Below are 18363 nucleotides of genomic sequence, written 5' to 3' on the forward strand. Positions count from 1 at the left end.
ATGCTATATTATAAAATATATATAATTGCATACATGTAAAATTACATATATATTATATTAATATGTTATAAAATTATATATAATTGCATATACATATGTGTGTGTGTTTAGAGGAGCAGTGGAAAACAAAGAGCTAGTGAAAAAGGTGCATCAGAAACTTCCCTAGAATACAAAGAGGAGAATCAGTCCCATATAATTCAGCAGAAGAAAAAATTTCATGGTGAAATAATGAGTCAACATTTTTAAATATTGTAATTACAGTAAGTCCCCTACATACAAACGTGTTCCATTCTGAGAGGGTATTTATAAGTCCAATTTGTTTGTAAGTCCAACAAAGTTATCCTAGGTACCCAACTAACACAATCAGCTATACAGTACTGTACTTTTCACACAAATAATACATAACAAACAAACACAAAAATAAAGAAAACACTTTTAATCCTACAGTACAGTACCTTGAAAAGTAGAGTAGTACAGTATAACAGCTGGCATACAGGGGCTGGCATTGAGTGAACAGGCAAGAAGAGGAGGTGGGAGATGGTAGAGCTGAAGGATCATCAGCAATAGGAGATGAAAGGCAAGCTGCAGTTTCACTCATGCCTGATGTTGATGGCAAAGGTTCCTTGCTGGATTCTATCTACCTCTTGAAAAAATGATCCAGTGATGTCTAGGTAGTAGCTCTTTTTTTCTCATCATAGATAACACGCTAGCACTGGATTGCATTCTGAATGGCTGCTGCAAACTTCGTGTACATACTGTTCTATATTCGGGTCCTGTGCCTCAAAAACTAACAGTGCTTCCTCAAATAAAGAAAATCCCCTTGCCATTTCCTGTGTCATGAATCTCTTTGGTTCTTCAGTTATTTTCACTTTTGTTTCCACCATTTCACTTGGTGCTTCTTAGCAGTAGCAGCTACATCACCATTGCTTTTACGCTTGCTTCCGGACATCCTGGGCTTGAAATAAAAATACTGTACTACCGTACTCTATACAATACTGTACGGTAAAGTACACAAAAGCACAACCACTTGTAGAGGATGCATGCACGTGACAATGTACACCAGACATGTGAACTAACTTATGTGATTGGACATGCGAATGCATGTTCATATCTTTGAAAGTTTGCAACTTGAAGGTTCATATGTAGGGGACTTACTGTACAGTGTCAAAATGCTGTTGAGATCTATCAGAGAAATCAAGAATGGAGAAAACTCATTTTCTAGTATAATTAGGATATCGCAGTTGACATGTAAGGGAACAGTTTCAGCTAAGTGGTGGAGAAAAAATCTTAATACTATAGTTGACAAAATGCATAGTGATAGAATTGTGGAAGTCCGGATAGGAGAGGGATTGAATGATAATTTGCAGGACTGGCAAGTGAAAGCAAAGAGTTTGTGTTATACTGAGACCAATGTGTATTTGTAAGGAGTGTGTGTTTGTCCAATGACTGACAATGGCTGATGGTGGAAAACATCCAAAAGGGAATGAGTGGTAAAGGATGATCTTGGGCAAAGTAAGACGTATGGATCCTTGCAAGTGGAGGAGATGGGAGAGGTCAAGGCATCTTTTCACAGAATATGGAAAAGAAAAAGAAAGTAGGTGGAGGCATGGAATCATCTTGAGGTAAAATGGGGATTCATTTCAGGTTTGTTAAAAGTTCTCAGTAAGTTATGACAATCAGCTGAAGATGGTAAGGTGAGTTTAGAATTGGGGTGGAAGGTTGAGAAGACTAGGCTAGTGGAGGAGCCACTGGGAACACATTAAACACAGAGTCAGCAATCTGGTAATAAATGACTTGTGGTGCAATGGTGAGGACTCAGCTGATAGAGCATGGTGCTGTGAACAGAAGCAGCAATCTGGTAATAAATGACTTGTGGTGCAATGGTGAGGACCCAGCTGATGGAGCATGGTGCTGTGAACAGAGGCAGAGAATACAGTCAGTAGGCATGACCTGAGGAATTAGTTCTGTTAGATGGGAATGTTAAAAATTTAAGGAGATGTTCCATTGGTCTCTGTGTCTTGTTTTTGTGCCAGTACCTTACTGTTTTGATTACTGTAGCTTTGTAGTGTAGTCTGAAGTCAGGGAGTGTGATTCCTCCAGCCACTGTGGAAAACAGTATGGAGGGTTCTCAAAAATCTAAAAATAGGACTACCATATAACCCAGCAATTCCACTCCTAGGCATATATCTGGAAAAGAGGAAAACTCTAATTTGAAAAGATACATGCACCCCACTATTCATAGAACACTATTTAGAATTGCCAAGGCATAGAAGCAACCTAAGTATCCATCAACAGATGAATGGATAAAGAAGACACACACACACACACACACACACACACACACACACACACACACACACAATGACGTATTACTCAGCCATAAAAAAGAATGAAATTTTGCCATTTGCAGCAACATGGATTCCCTTGGAGGGCACTATGCTTAGTAAAATAAGTGAGGCAGAGAAAGACAAATACTGTATGATATTACTTATATGTGGAATCTAAAAAGAGATAGATATAGAGAACACAGATGTAGAGAACAAACTTGTGTTTACCAGTGGGGAGAGGGTAGAGAGGAGGGGCAATTTGGGATGGGGGAAAAAGGGTTAGTATGGGATTATATGAAATCATGTGTGTGAAACTTTTGAAAATTGTGAAGCACTATCATAGAATTGAAAGAATTTTTCATTCAATAATAGAAAGTAAGGAGATGAGGAATTCAGAGACCTTGTGAATGGTCACACTGAAGTAAGTAATCATTTTAACTATGATGAGTAAGACAATGAAGAGTGAATGGATTGAGAAATATGGTGTAGAGATCAGAGGTAAAAATAGGAATAAAAACAATTTTAGCAGCTGTGAGGGCAACAGAGTAAAAAGCAGGAAAACAGGCAATTGTATTAGTGGAAAGAGAGTACCTTTGTTATTTGATGAGTATTTTTCTGCATTTTTGCTCCTCTAGCAGCCCATATGAAAGTGTTATCCTTAGATTCTGTGTGACCCCCAGACTTTTAGATTTCATAAGCCAATAAAATTTCAAATTCTAGTGACATAAAGTTGCTAGATTTTAAATTTATTTAAGGCCAATGAAAAAAAGAACTGCCGTCTGCTCTCACTATAATGTACTAAACATAAAAACACATTTTAATATAAAAAATCAGAAAAGGCAAAATCTCAGAATAAGAAAATAAATTTTTTTCCCAAGAAAGTACATTTTGCAATTATATTAATGCCTGAGCTTATATTTATATGCACATGTATATGCACCTATCTATCTATCTATCTATCTTTTGTCTTTAGTGTTGTATCATCATTAATGTAAATTATTTTTTGTTTATTTTGTCATAAAAGCTTACACGTCCACCTGGAACCTCAGAATGCCTCTTTGTTTGGAAATGTAATTTCCTTTGTAGATGTAGCTAGTTAAGATGAGATCATACAGGATTATGGCTTCTAAGGTCTGTCTGCTATAGCTAGGTCACTCTCGAGGTAGCCTTTGTGGGCTGGATCCTAACACAGTTCAACACATTGACTCTCCACCATCTGTGGCACAAATCTGGTCTATAGAAAACCCTCAAATAACTTTTGCTTTATTGAATTCTTGGAATAGGAGCCCATCTCAACTCAGCCACTGTCCTTTGCTCACCATTGGAACAATTAACAAATGATTTCTTGCCTTTAACATTTTCTAAGTGGGAGTAAAACACCATCCATTGCAACTCTCAACTCTAAGGCACACATGTTAAGTCCTCTGAAGGACTCATTGAAATCCTTGTAATTCAGTTTGTTGTTAGAAGCAGACACCCTCCCCTAAAAAGGAAGAGGGACCCTCAACACACTAGCAGTTTTCTCTACTTTTGACCACTGGCTACTCTTGAGGTGAAGGACTTATGGAATGCTTAACTGGTTTTTATAAACCTCCCTTGAACAATTTTATGTTTGATGTCTGATATTTGTCATCTTAAAGTGTTAGTTAAATCTTCCACCTTATCATCTTTTTACTTGTGATCAGCTGTTTAATGTTTCCTTCTTCCTTAGACTTTTACTTCTATGAGAGCAGAGACACCTTTTATTTTTCCTAACAAATGTATTCCCAGTACCAATCTAAATGACTAACTTATGGTAAGACAATAAATACAATATTTATTGAGCGAAAGAATGAATGAATGAAATTACAGAAGAAACATTTTTCCCCTGGTACTAAACTTTAAAACAAATTTTCCATGTGATGTTTTAAGAGCAATATATTTAGAGATGGACAGTGTCCTCAACATCAATATTATAGATGTTCTAAGCTAATATAGCTTATTTTACACTTCACCCTTAGATCAAGTTTTCTCAAGGAGTGGATGGATGACATGCCCATTAGATTATCTTTTCTAAATAGATTGTTTCTTAGCAGTTTTTAAAAATCAGAAATCAGAGTTTGATATTAATTTCTTTGATGAGTTGATATTTGTAAAGTTGATTGATGGTTGACCCATATTCTTCAGAAACTGGACCCTCAGGTGATATAATTTCACATTCCATTATGGTTGGTGAAATACTGGTACAAATACTTTTCCTAAGTTAAGGGACATCTCACTCATGTAAGAAACATTGCTACATAACAAATAACCCCGAAACTTAGAAGCTTAAAACAAAAAACATTTATTATTTCATAGTTTCTGTGGGTCAGGAATCTGACCCCAGCCTAAGTTGATGCCTATGGCTCAAGACCGCTAATGATGCTGCAGTTCAGCTGGTGGTGGTGGCTGTGGTATCCTCTGATGGTTTGATGGCAGTGGATGAGGGGAGAGATCTGCTTCCATGCTCACTCGTGTGGTTGCTGGAAGCCCTCCGTTCCTCATTTCACTGGCCTCCGCATAGGCTGATGGAATGCGCTCATGACAGGACAGCTGGTGGTTCGGGAGAGAGAGCCAGAGAGGGAGAAAGAGAGAGCACCTGCGATGGAGCCACAGTTTTTTTTTTTGTTTTGTTTTGTTTTTTACAGTACGCGGGCCTCTCACCGCTGCATCCCTCCCGCCGCGGAGCACAGGCTCCGGACGCGCAGGCCCAGCGGCCACGGCTCACGGGCCCAGTTGCTCCGCAGCACGCGGGATCTTCCGGACCAGGGCACGAACCTGTGTCCCCTGCATCGGCTGGCAGACTCTCAACCACTGCGCCACCAGGGAATAACCCCACAGTTTTTTTATTACCTAGTCTTGGAAGTAAGATCCCATTACTTCTTTTTATATATATATATTTTTTATTTAGGGACTTCCCTGGTGGTGTAGTTGTTAAGAATCCACCTGCCAGTGCAGGGGACATGGGTTTGATTCCTGATCTGGGACGATCCCACATGCCGTGGAGCAACTTAGCCTGTGCACCACAACTACTGAGCCCATGCGCTACAACTACCGAAGTCCGTGCACCCTAGAGCCAGTGTGCCCCAACTACTGAGCCCATGCACCACAGCTACTGAGGCCCGCACACCCTAGGGTTCACGTGCTGCAACTACTGAGGCCTGTGCACCTAGAGTCCAAGTGCTCCAAAACAAGAGAAGCCACCACAATGAGAAGCCCGAGCACCACAACGAGAAGCCTGTGTACCACAATGAAGAGTAACCCCTGCTCACCACAACTAGAGAAAGCCTATGTGCAGCAACGAAGACCCAAAGCAGCCAAAAATAAATTTAAAAATTAAAAAAATATATATTTTATTTATTTGGCTGCTCCAGGTCTTAGTCACAGCACGTGGGACCTAGTTCCTTGATCACAGATCCAACCTGGGCCCTCTGCATTGGGAGCGTGGAGTCTTAACCACTGGACCACCAGGGAAGTACCCCCATTACTTCTTTTACTCATAGAAGCAAGCAAGTCGATAAGTTCAACCCACATTTGAGGGGAGGCAATTACACTAGGGCACAAATACCAGGAAGCTATTTTAGAGGCTGCTTGTCGTACTCAAGAGGACCTAACTGCAAAGCTAGAATTGTCTTGAAGAATTCAAATTTCTGCATTGTAGATCATGTGAAAATTCTTCACTTCAATAATTTTAAAAACACTATTTGGCAACTTGCACATAGAATCCTTTTCTGATTATTTCAAGCAATATTTGATAGTACAGCAGTGGTGATCATCTGGGTAGAAGTTCCTAAAATCTGTCTAAAAATATTACATGGAGACCAAGACCCTAAGTTTCTTGAAGAGAAACCTGCCATAATGTTTTGCAGAGATTTCCAACACTTCCTTTTCATGTCTTTCACTTTATATTTTGTAGTGCATTTGGGTAAACTTCCCAGATAAATCTTCTAGTTCATTAAGTTTTCTTTTAGTTGTATCTTGTTGGTTGTTTAAATCATTCATTGATTTAAAAAATTTTTTGGTAATCATTAAAAAAAAATTCGATTAAATTTTTTCTCCAAATCATCCTATTCTTTTTTAAAATGTCCTGCTTTTTTTTTTTTTTTAAAAAAATATGGTTTTGATTTCTTCTGTTGTCTCTTTCCCCATTTTAAGCATATTTTGAAACAGTCTACTTCAGTTGGCTTCACTGCCTCTAGGCTGGCATGGGCAACACCTCTTGCTGTTTTATTTGATGACTCCTGCTATTGTTAGATTGTTTCTTTGTGCAGTTTGTAATTTGTGATTTTGAACTTCTCTTCAGTAAGGATATCCTCTGTTGGGATACTGTGCACCCTAAGAAGTGATGCTATGTACTCATGTTTGTTCAGTTGGTTTAGGACTAGTTTTTTTGTTTTTTGTTTTTAATTTCTAAGCTTGAGGATTCTACTATCATCCTTGAAGACTAGTATCGTGAAGTCTTTTGTTTTAATTTTTAAAGGGGAATTTTGTTTTTCCCACTAAGATCCTCAAGCCAAATCAAATATCCTTGTTACTTCCCCAGTGATTTTATCCCTTTCCTCTATCACTCAGGAGTCACTCTTTCATTTTCCTAGCTTTTTATAGGGATCTCAGGTCCTGCACCTAAATTCACATGTGCCAAGGTAATGTTCTTATCCCAAATAGGCATGTAATCTGTGGCCTCTAGTAATGAGGCCTTCCTTGAGTCTAATGACCCCCTGAACATCTACTGAGTCACTTTACAAAGTTTTGTTTTTCATTTCTCCTTTGTTGCTGGCTCCCAGGAATTTCTCTTTCTTTTCTTTAAATTCATATGTATACTTTTATTATTATTTTGATTATATGTTATTTACTGTTTTTCTACTTTTATAGCCAGAGGGCCATGTTGTAGGAACTGGACTAAAAAAATAGTATAATATGCTGTTCAACCAGTTCCTTTATTTACTTTATTTATAAAGTCTGTCTACTCTTCCATTCTTTATTTTCCTTGTTTTGTCCCCATGCTTAGAAAAACATCATAATTTCAGATCCTGCCCTAAATAAAATCTATGTCTATATATAGGCCTTTATTTCTTCTCACCCACCAATTAGTCCCTATATGTACCTAGGCACCTACTGTATCATTTCTTTTACCCTATAATTTAAAACTGTATACATAAAATACTTATGGGTGAGAAGGCATAAATCCCTCTAGCTGAAAGAAATGCAATATGTGATTCAGGGAATTTGAGTGTGTCATTGAAAAATCCTGTTCTGTCGGGTTTGGTATAAAAAGAAGTAATAGAAATATTCACAACAGAGCCCTAGGATATAAAAGTCCCTTTGTGTTTTTCATTACTGGGTCATTACTTGCCATTCTTTACAAAATAAACAGGAAGAATTGTTTCCAGGTTCTAAAGTTCAAGAGTTTGGGGACAAATTTGCAAAATACTTAAAAATAAAGGACCACAACTGAGGAACAAAAAACGAAAGATGGATATTTTCATACCAACAGAGATAGGATTATTATTTCTAAAAGCTGAAAGTATGTCTACACATTTTCATTAAAAAAACCTACAGTGAACTTCTGCAGCTTTACAATTTGTATAACCAAAAGGTGGCAGTGTTCCATTTGGTTTCCTCTGGAACCTCATTTTCTAGAAGTATAATTTTCAGATGTATTCTGTCTTTAATTTACACTTAAAACAAACATTAAGCAATATTACTCTTATCACATGTGCCAAAAGATAACTATGATTGAGAAGAAAAAAAATTTTTTTTGACAACAGGAACTTTAAAGGATTTATTGTATAGAATGCACTAACCTGAACAGCCAAAGAAACAACAAAAATAACCGGACATTTTTAAAATCAGCATATGGGTGATTCACATATAAGATATTCCATTTGTTATTCAATTATCTCTTTGGTCTACTCTGTCTTGAATATTAATTGATTCATTTTATAACACTATGCAAGCATAGGTTCATTTTCAGGTCTAACTAGTTAATGAGGAAAACAATTTGGCTTTTGTGTTCATAGGAGACAAAATATTTTCATCACTATGATTAAAATTTTTCTTCAACAAGCGAATAATAAATATTTAAGACCACTGATGAGTAGGTTGAAAATATATGCAAATATATTCTTAAGCTATTAATATTACAATGAAAGCAACTAAAATAAGTAATTGAAAACGATTTCAATCCCAAATCCTAAATCTGCTACAAAATCTTAAGTGAAAGCTTACATGAGGCAAAAACTCTTTTATGAGTGTATCCTGGCAAGAATTGACCTAACAGTCAATTATTATAAACAAAGTCCAGATTTCTTAATTAAAATACAAAATATTGGCTCTCCTTCTTAGACTGAAATAAGTTATGTCTTAAGGAGACTCTGCAATTACGGTGGCGCCTTCTATTGCCTCTGGTGGTCAGAGCCTGTCAGTATTTGCATAAAACCCTCTTTCTTAGAGGTTCGCAACAGTGCTGTGGATTGTTACTTCCTTAGCTAAAGCTTGGCATCAAAATTCTAAAACAGAAGTTGAGGAATCTTGTTTTGAGTTTGGTCCGAACACCAGAAAACTTTCATTTTTATTCTCATAAATGTGGGGAAAAAATAAACTCTTCCATTTATTATGTTTACATTTTTGGACTTGGGGATTTTATCTCTGTCCACCTACTATATATAAAAATTATAATTGGCTATATTTGGCAAATAATACTGACTACAAATTAATGAACCATCCATAGTACTTTTCACTTTAAAATTACTTTCAAAGACAGCCTTTATGTACTTAAATGATAGCTGTTTTTAGTTGGTGAGCCAAAATTAGTTTTTATACCTGATTTTATCAAAATGAGTAAACATTTTTTTCAGTTATCTGTGTTAGTGGCAAAGTCTTTTTAAATGACTTTACTTATTCCTTTAAACCTCCTTTACCATCTAACCTAAGAAAAATTTCTAGGACAGAACAGGTTTGACTAGTTTTTATTTCATCTTTCTTCTGTGTCCTTTCCTGTCAATTGAAAGAATGCAAGTGACAATAAAATTGTCTTCAGTTGGTCAAGGAGAGGAAGAGGAGAGAAAGTCATGAACTGATTTTTTCACCTTGGACTTGTATTACGATTGGTTTTGTTCATGGAGTATTTCTCAAGGTATTTATACAATCTGAAAAAGTGAAACTGTCTTTTCAGCTAAAGAAAACTACCATTAAAAGCATCTATTTCTAGATTCCTTTATTATAGCTCATCTGCTGCCCTTGGCTAGTGATGGTAAAGATCATATTGGCACAAGAAAACGTCCTTTAGGAGATTAGCATTTGGACCTTTTGTGTATTTAACTGTGGATGAATTTTGTTGTGCTGCATTATCAACGTGAAAACACTTTTGTGGACCAGTCACAATCATGGCCTACCTTCCATAGACTTTGATGCTGCATGAGTCAGGTAATTAGATGTGTAAATACTTATTGATTTGTTTAATGGTTGCTGTTGTTTAGCTACAGATATATGCTTAGTAAACATTTTTGAAACAGATGAATGAACATTCATTCTATTGGGTATTTATGTGCCAAATGCTGTGTGCAGGCATGCAGGGGTTGGGGAGGGGTGAAGGGTAGGTCTAGTGAGACATCTGAAGAAAATCCTGTCCTCCAGGAATTGGTCACTAAGCAGTGAAATCTAATGGTAACTGACATTTATTATTTATTATGTGCCAGGTCCAGTGCTAAGTTTTTTTTACACTTATTAACTCATTTAATCCTTATAAAACCCTATGTGGGAGGAACTGCAATTAACCCCATTTTACAGATCAGGAAACTGAGGCAAAGCCTGGTTACACAGCTAGGAAATAGTGGAGCCAGGATTCAAATTCTTTCTGGTTTCTGAGCCTAGGCTCTTAATCACTGTTTTATCTTGCCTTTCCAATGATAACAAGACACAGATTAATTCTTTTCCAAAATGTGCTGGTTGCAGATTAGTCCTAGGGTGTGTTTTGCAAAACAGCAGTCAGCTCATTAAATTTGCTTGGAAAATACTGCATACTATAACTCCTCTGCATCACCAGAGCCATTAAAATATCTTTGCTTATTCTATTGCTAAATGCTTTGGATCACCGCTCTGTAAAGGTGTTAGAATTGTTCAGTACATCTCTCAAAGACAGCATTCTGAGTAATAAATGCAGTGCCACTTTTTTTTAAGATGAAGTAACTGAAGCAGAGGTGTTAAGTGACCTTTCTCACCTGGAACAAAGCGGGCAGTACTGAGACAACTGCTTGAATCAATTCTGATCCGAAACCTAGTGCTCTAAATTGTGGAGAGCAAACTTCTCCTTTGTCTTTGCCCATATGCTTTGGACAATCCTTTTTCCCAGTTCTTGATCATGTGTGGCTTACTTGAGTCAAAGGTAAGCAAGCTAACTCTTCCCCTCTTTTCACTCACCAAGTTTCCATTAACACTAATGGAAAATCTCGGGGTAGATGTGCATTTTACATTTTCTTTCTTGTGCAGTGGAGGAGCAGTTAGCCAATCAAGGCTCTTTTTTTTTTTTGGCCACTGCACTGGGATACCCTAGGACCAGAATGGAGATGGGCTGATAAAACAGGGAGAGGATATCACCAAGGAGAGAGAGGCTTTGTGTCCTTTGAGCTGTTAGGAAATTGTATGTAAAGATAACCATAAAATTCCTGGCTTTGTCTACCTTTTTCTATTTGTAGACATCACAACCTTCTTTGGGAGAATGATCTTTTCATAGTAATTCTTAAGTGTTTTTCTCCCCATCCAGTGATTAAACAGTGGTACAAACATTGTCTCCAGTTATCAGTGAGTATCAACCAATGGAAAAGCTTACACAAATTGAATTCTACTGGGTCACTTGCCCATGATGAGTTATGAAATACATCAACTTTTACAAAGCATTTATTCATGTATTCTCTCCTTTAATGGGCTCAATCTTATGCATGCTGAGGTCTTGTTTTTTTTCTGATTTCACAGGTGAAGAAACTTAGATTCCAAAAAGTTACTCCTTCCTATTTATTCTCTAGTTGGATGATTCCAAAATGACTTTTCCAAGGTCATTCAGATAGTTAAGTGGCAAAACCAAGATATAAATCTAGTTTCCTGGCTGACATTCTCTGAACACGTGTTAAGTGATAAAGTATAGTGGGTGCCTAGGAAAAGATTCAAGCATCCAGATGGCATTTGGATACTTGCAAAGAAAATTGTATATAGATTATAGTGCAGTATATATTATAGGGCAGTGAGTTTTAAGCTCATGCCTTGTAGTTATTGATTTTACCCTTCTAAGTGCTTCTGATTCCATGTGTATGAATAATTCAGTACTTCATTCTGGTTAGAGGGGTCATGCCAGCAAGTTCTCCTGCAATCAAGCATCCATTAACATCTATAGATTTAGGAGAGAAAAGCTCAGGGTAACTGAACTGCTCCAGCCTTTCAGGGAAATAACTTTTCCCACCTAGAAAGCACTTGAAAAGCTTAAGCAGTCCTGAATGCTGCATATAAACCACTCAGTTTAAGGGACCTTATCAGATTGGTCTTTATCTAATGAGCCTTTAACTGATTTAGAAAGCATGTTTGAAAATATATGTAAATGAGTCGTATACCTACATATGAGGAATTCCTGGATTACATTAGAAATTGTAGCTGATTTGGCTTAACTTTCTTTTCCTTAAAATAATTGGAAGATAACATACAATTGATAAACATTATATCTAGAGAATTTTCTAGGAAAAGTATTAAAAGAAATTTTAGAAGACAATATTAAATCATATTTATCATCATCATTATCATCATTATCATATCATTTATCAATCATCATCATTATCATATCATTTATCAATATTAAATCATACTACATATATAATTAAGGCCTTCTATTAAAGAAATGTATCTCATGTCAGAATATAAAAACATTGAGAATAAGAAGTTAATGCTTTGGATTCAAAGATAATTATCCATTATGCTAGGTGTGGCCTGGCAGCAGGATATAATTTCAATACCTATTTAGGTTATTTTCTTATATTTTCACTATAACACTGCATATCACATTCAAATTCAGAGTTATTATTGTTGCTATTTTTAATATATTAGCCAGAAATATTAAAAAGTTGTGAACGTTTCAAAAGTATTTGTATCTGCATCTGAAAACACTGATCTAGAGTTGGATTGATAGGTTACAATATTTTCTTCTATTTCTCCTGAAACAGCTTAAAAGTAAAATGAATTTATCCAATGGGAAGAATATTATTGTACTGCAATTTAGTGTTATCACTGCCTTGCTAATGAACATACAGTGATAGAAAATACAACCATTCTAGAAGGAAGAAAGAAGTGGAGATTAGGAAGGGGGAGGGTAGGATTACCCTGCAGGAAGAGAGAGGTGGTGAAAGGTGAGAGATAAAGGAAACAGTCACATACTTGAAAGAGAGTTCTAGATAAGGGAGCTAGGCAGGATAAGGCTTTTAAAAATGGAGACACCAAGATAAAGAGTTTATTGTAAAATGGAAGAACAAAAGATATCAAGAGAATGCAAGGGTGAAGAAGAGAAAATCAATAGCTCTTAAATATAGAAAGTACCTGGGAAATGAGGATGGAGAGAAGTCCCAGTGTCAGAGGGAACTTCAGAAATGCATGTGCAGCTCTGAGGAACTTGTGTGCATTCACACACGAGCACACACACATACACACACACACACACACACACACACACACACGACACACACAACCCTCCAACAACCAGGACAGTAGGAAATTTTCAGAAATGAACATACCCAGTATAGGCATGAAGGACACCTGCTATGTGAGTTAAGATGACTATTTTTTAAAATTGAATTTTAAAGAGTTATGTAATGGAGCAGCCCTTGCGATTCACCTTACGTTATAATCCAAGAAGGAACTGGAAATGAGAGCAAAGAAGACTGTGCGATAAACAGATGTCATTTTGAGGAATATATTCTTTCTATGATGCAATAGCATTGTGTGTCTAAGAAATTGCATTTTAAGCCCAACATTCAAATACAGATATCTAAGGAAATTGTTCTAGAAACAACTAACCTCTAAATTTGGAAAGAGCGGGGGCTGTGTTTTATTCATTGCTATAGTAGGTGCTAAATAAGTTGTATTTAGTGTATAAACGGGTGCGAAACGTTTTTTGGATGCAAGCATTTTGTATGTCTTTAAAAATTTAAACAACAGTTTATTGCATACCAGAGAATCTTAGCAGCAGTCAAGGAAAAATCAAAGGTCTTGTTCTAATTTGGAAACTCTATTGTGATACTGAAACAACCTCTTATGTGTGTAGTGGTTTGAATGTTGCCAAGACTACTTGTTAGGGGTTCTTAAATTTGGCTACTTATTAATCAGTATTAAAAAATATACTGATGTCTCCTTAAGAGTTACGATTTAATTGGTCTTCTGTGTGGTCCAGCCGTTAGCTTTTGTGTGTGTGTGTGTGTGTGTGCTTTTTAAAATTAAGGCATAATTGACATACAACATTATATTAGCTTCAGATGTATAACATGATTCAATATTTGTATATATTGCAAAATGATCAATATAAAAAGTCTAGTTTAGTAAGATCTCCTCTCTTAGCAATGCCATTAGTATTTCTTAAAAGTTCTCCCTGATCCCCATTTATGATTGTAATGTGTAACCTGGTTTGAGAATTTATGTGTTAAAGGGATAGTGTTATATGCTTACAGCTTGAATATTAATCATTAATGTCCATCCTCATCATTATTAGTTATATTTCCCCAGCATATTTTGTCTTAGGGAACAGAGTTCATATCCTCTCATGTTGCAGAATAGGAATGGGTCTTGGGTGACATTTACACAATTTTTTTCTGTTGCTGTTGGACAGTTTTTGTGATATAATTGGGGCTAATTCATTAGGCTCTAAATTTATCCTAAAGCTTTACCTTAAAATGTTTGATGAGGCGTGTATGAAATAGTGTCTATTTCCTATTAAAAAAAAAAAGTGGAAAAGTAGGGCTATTTAATTAAAGCATTATAGATAATAGTAAGTATGCTATTGAGACACGTTTGTATTAGGTAAAGTAATTTAAAAATTTCCTTTGAATTGTCTCATTTTGAACATATCATGACTAGTGACATTTATAAATTGTATTTTCCACTGAGGACTAAATCACCATTCGTGGGAATTATGGGGATACAATGGTAGTCATGTCTTTCATTGATCTGTAAGACTCCTACAAATCTTGAATTGGTTAGTATGTTGGCAGATACTTCTAGAGTCTTCCATTCGCTAAAGTGTGAAGGATGAAAAATGTGGGTTGAAAGACTTTGACTTTGGGACTCCCCAGCATGCTTTATCAAACGCCTCTTCCCACGCTTCAGGCGTTTTCAGACTTCACTTCGTCCCAGTGTGTGTCTCAACTCTGTAGACTCTGCTCGAGTCTTGGCAGATGTGGTGTTCATTGCTAATGTCTGTTAAACAAAAAGTGGTCACTTTCATGGCTTCTTGCCTTGTAATATGGGTCATAAAAACAGCACCAAAACCCAAAACTAAATTAAACAAATAAGCCATTACAAGTCAAAGGAATGAGATATTAATTGACAGGAACAGAAGTTGCTCTTTTGGGTCAAAGGCCACTTTAATTCAGTGGGGAGTCACCTCATCAGAGCTCCCTGTAATGATAGACCAAGGTATTTTGCAAGTGCTAATGTGACTCATTACATGATGTTTTTTTGACATTTGCACTCTGATTCACAGCTGTGGGATGAGGCCTGTAATAGACCAGTTTCCTCATGAAAGGAACCTTCCCTGGTGTAGGTGAGCCTACCTGTTAAGAGATACAGCAATTTGTAAACGAGTGTGTTTAATGAATCCTTGTAACTTATAATGTTTCCAGAGACTATTGCCCTTAAAAAAGTCCCTGGAATATTGTTCATCTTTGTTAAAAAATTGTCTCTTCAACAAATATTGATTGAGCTGCTAATAGTACTGTTTGACACTGATGAACAAAATAAACTCAGCCCCTACTTTTATGCTGCTTGCATTCTAGCTAAACTCTCAAGGAAAAAGTAGAAATATCTCTTGATTAACAACCACATTTAAACAATAATTTTATGCCCTTAAATCAACTGAAACTGTAATATATGATTGTAAACTCTGTGAGGGCAAGTATCTTGTTTGATTTCTTTGTATATGTAAAGCATATAGCACATAGTAGTCACACATAGGCATTCAATAAATGCTTGTTGAATGAATAAATCATTCCAAATGCTGAGTTGTTGTGAATGAGTTTTTAAAATTATAAAGTGCTCTACAAATTAGATTATTCTTTCATGATTAACTATATAACTGCTTAATGGTCAACCTACCTAAATATTCTGTCAATTTGGATGATGGATAAAATATCTCCCCTAATCATTTGACTTACCAAATGTCTTGGGGTCAGTTAATTCGAGTCTATCTGTCAGATGAATCCTTAGAACAGTATTTTTCATTAACAGTGTTTCCTTTTTAATGATAAATGTTGGTTCATTCTCACTTAAGTAACTGCTAGACTACCTACTCTAATGAAATAATATAAAACAATCTTAGGAACATGTAATAATACAAAGCATATTGACACATCCTCTGTTCACTTACAAGTATTACATGATGTCACCATTCATTAAAAAAAATAATACTAAATATTTTAAACGTTTTGGGTCACTATCTTTTATTTTTCATCTCCAAGGTTTCTTTAACAACTATTAACCGGACAGAAAGTGGAGGCTGGTATAGCCTCCACAATTACAATCCCTTTCAGGTTACTGCAGGCAAATCCAAGTCAGATGGTGGTGTTGTAACACCACTCTTTTCCTTCAGACCTTTCCTATGCACACCATATTCTCTGTTTGTATATGTGCTATGTTTGAGTGAACGGAGAGCAATTTCATATCACAGATGCTGCTCTGCTCTGCACTTGTGCATGTGTTCACCAAGAAGATTCTAGAAGATGGTGTCTCCCCTGGACTCTCCCATGGCTGTAGCCTCTTCAACCTCCTAAGCATTCTCACCCCTCACTTCCTCCAACGCAATCTAAGATAGCTTCTGCTTAAGAATTTTAAGATCCTATTCAGATGATTTTGAATTGTTTTCGAACTTAAAAGATAATTTAGAAGTGCAGACACCACTGACATTGGGTATCTGTCTTTCACTGCAGTCACATCTTTCAGTTAGGAATTTTTGTTTCAAGGAGAAACCAACATAACAACAACAACAAAACCCGGAGTGAAGTAGAAAGACCCATCCAGAACAGCACAGAATTACAAATGCTCCAACTTTCTTTTGAAGGGCTGGGGAAAATGGGATCAGTCTATCCGTTGTCAGTTTGCATATCCATGGACTAAATATGTCCAATTTTTGTGAGGGAAAGAGAAAAATGAACAGGAGGAATGGCAGTGGGGAAGGACTTCTTCCATACATTCGATTATCTCTGTTTCCCACCAGAAGGCTTCTTATATTAGTATATACCTCAGGCAAATACTACGCCTGAGAGGTGGGTTTTTACGAAGGCCCCTCTTCTTGGAATGTGCTTATCTTTAGGAACAATTCTTGTGATGCCCTGGATGTTTCTCCTGTCCCAACTTATTTCATACTGAATATAGTTCTTCAGTCTGTTCAGTGACTTATGCGACTTTTAAATACATGCTCTGAAATTTGGAACGTTTATACCTTGCCATTGCAAAATACTTAATCTTCTAAATTGCTCTCACATATTGACTTAGATACACAACAACCCGGCAATCCCAACGATGTGGTAAAACACCTTTACTTTTAATTAAAAATGAATCTGACTTTTCGTTTGGCGGTTAGCATTTCCCCTCTCTTCCTGGAAGGTTTTTTTTCTTCTTTATTTTCTTTCTCTCTTTGCACATGTTGATCCTTTTGAAAAATGAATGTTTGCCAAATCTAGTCTGAGTTGGAAGGGAAGGTGGGGGGAGGGTGGATACGAGAAGTTCTGACCAAGAATGCTAGCAACTGATTTCCAGTCTAGAGGTAGGCTCTGTGCCTGGTGAAGCAATTAAATTACAATTACACTGATTGATATTATAAATCAGACTTTGGGAAAATGAGTTTGGGGGACTTGTGACACCTAGACTCATTTTTATTTTTATTTTTCTGTTGGATCTTAGGGAAAAAAGTCAGCATGTGTGGAAGATAAGAATTGTTTCTTCCTCAAGGGTAACCAATTTTTACTTGTAACTCTGCTGTGCTCTAGAGACAGGAAGCAAATTCATAACCTTGATCATTGCTTCTAAAATGTAGAGAGAAAAACTGTAGTATCCTTTATCTGGGATATGTTTAATAAATGCAGAGGAGAAATGGAGAAATTTTTTTATCCCCAAGTAATTGATTTGGATCTGCACCAATGGCCAAAAAGTTCTTAGTTTGGTTTGTACATGAAATCAACAGTTTCAAAAATTTTAGTGGTTTCAACCATTTCTTACTGAAACAGTATTCTTTCACCTCCTTTCAAACTACCCCACTGCTATTCAACGGATAGCGATGCTACAGACGTTCTCCATGTATGTCAGTATTTGGGTCTGCTACTGTGGTATCCTACCTGGCTATTAATAAAGTATTTTCAGTAGGGCAAATATTCAACAGTGTCATCAAGTTTGCAGTGAGTTTGCATAAGAAAAATTATGCAGACAATAAGATTCCACAAGCCCTTTTGGTATCTTGCCTTCACCAATAAATTGTAGATTTATGAGAAACATGGCTTTGCTTTAGACACTCAGAGGAAATATTTAAAAAGAAATTAAATAAGAAACCGGGTGCCTCTAGGTAGAGTAAAGGAAAAACATTAAAATTTCATAATAGCTTGAGAATTTGCTCGATAAATCTGCAACTGGTATCAGAATGCTATCCCAGACAATGAAAGTACTGTGAGCCCTAAGGTTAAGGGAGAGCTTGTAAGGAAAATTATAGCTGCACAAAAATGTTGTAGACTTCCAAATTTTAAAGGCATTAAACATTAAGGATAAACACCTACTTTGCTCATTTCCC

This window comes from Globicephala melas, chromosome 11, assembly GCF_963455315.2.
Source record: "Globicephala melas chromosome 11, mGloMel1.2, whole genome shotgun sequence".
In the NCBI taxonomy this organism is placed as follows: Eukaryota; Metazoa; Chordata; class Mammalia; order Artiodactyla; family Delphinidae; genus Globicephala; species Globicephala melas.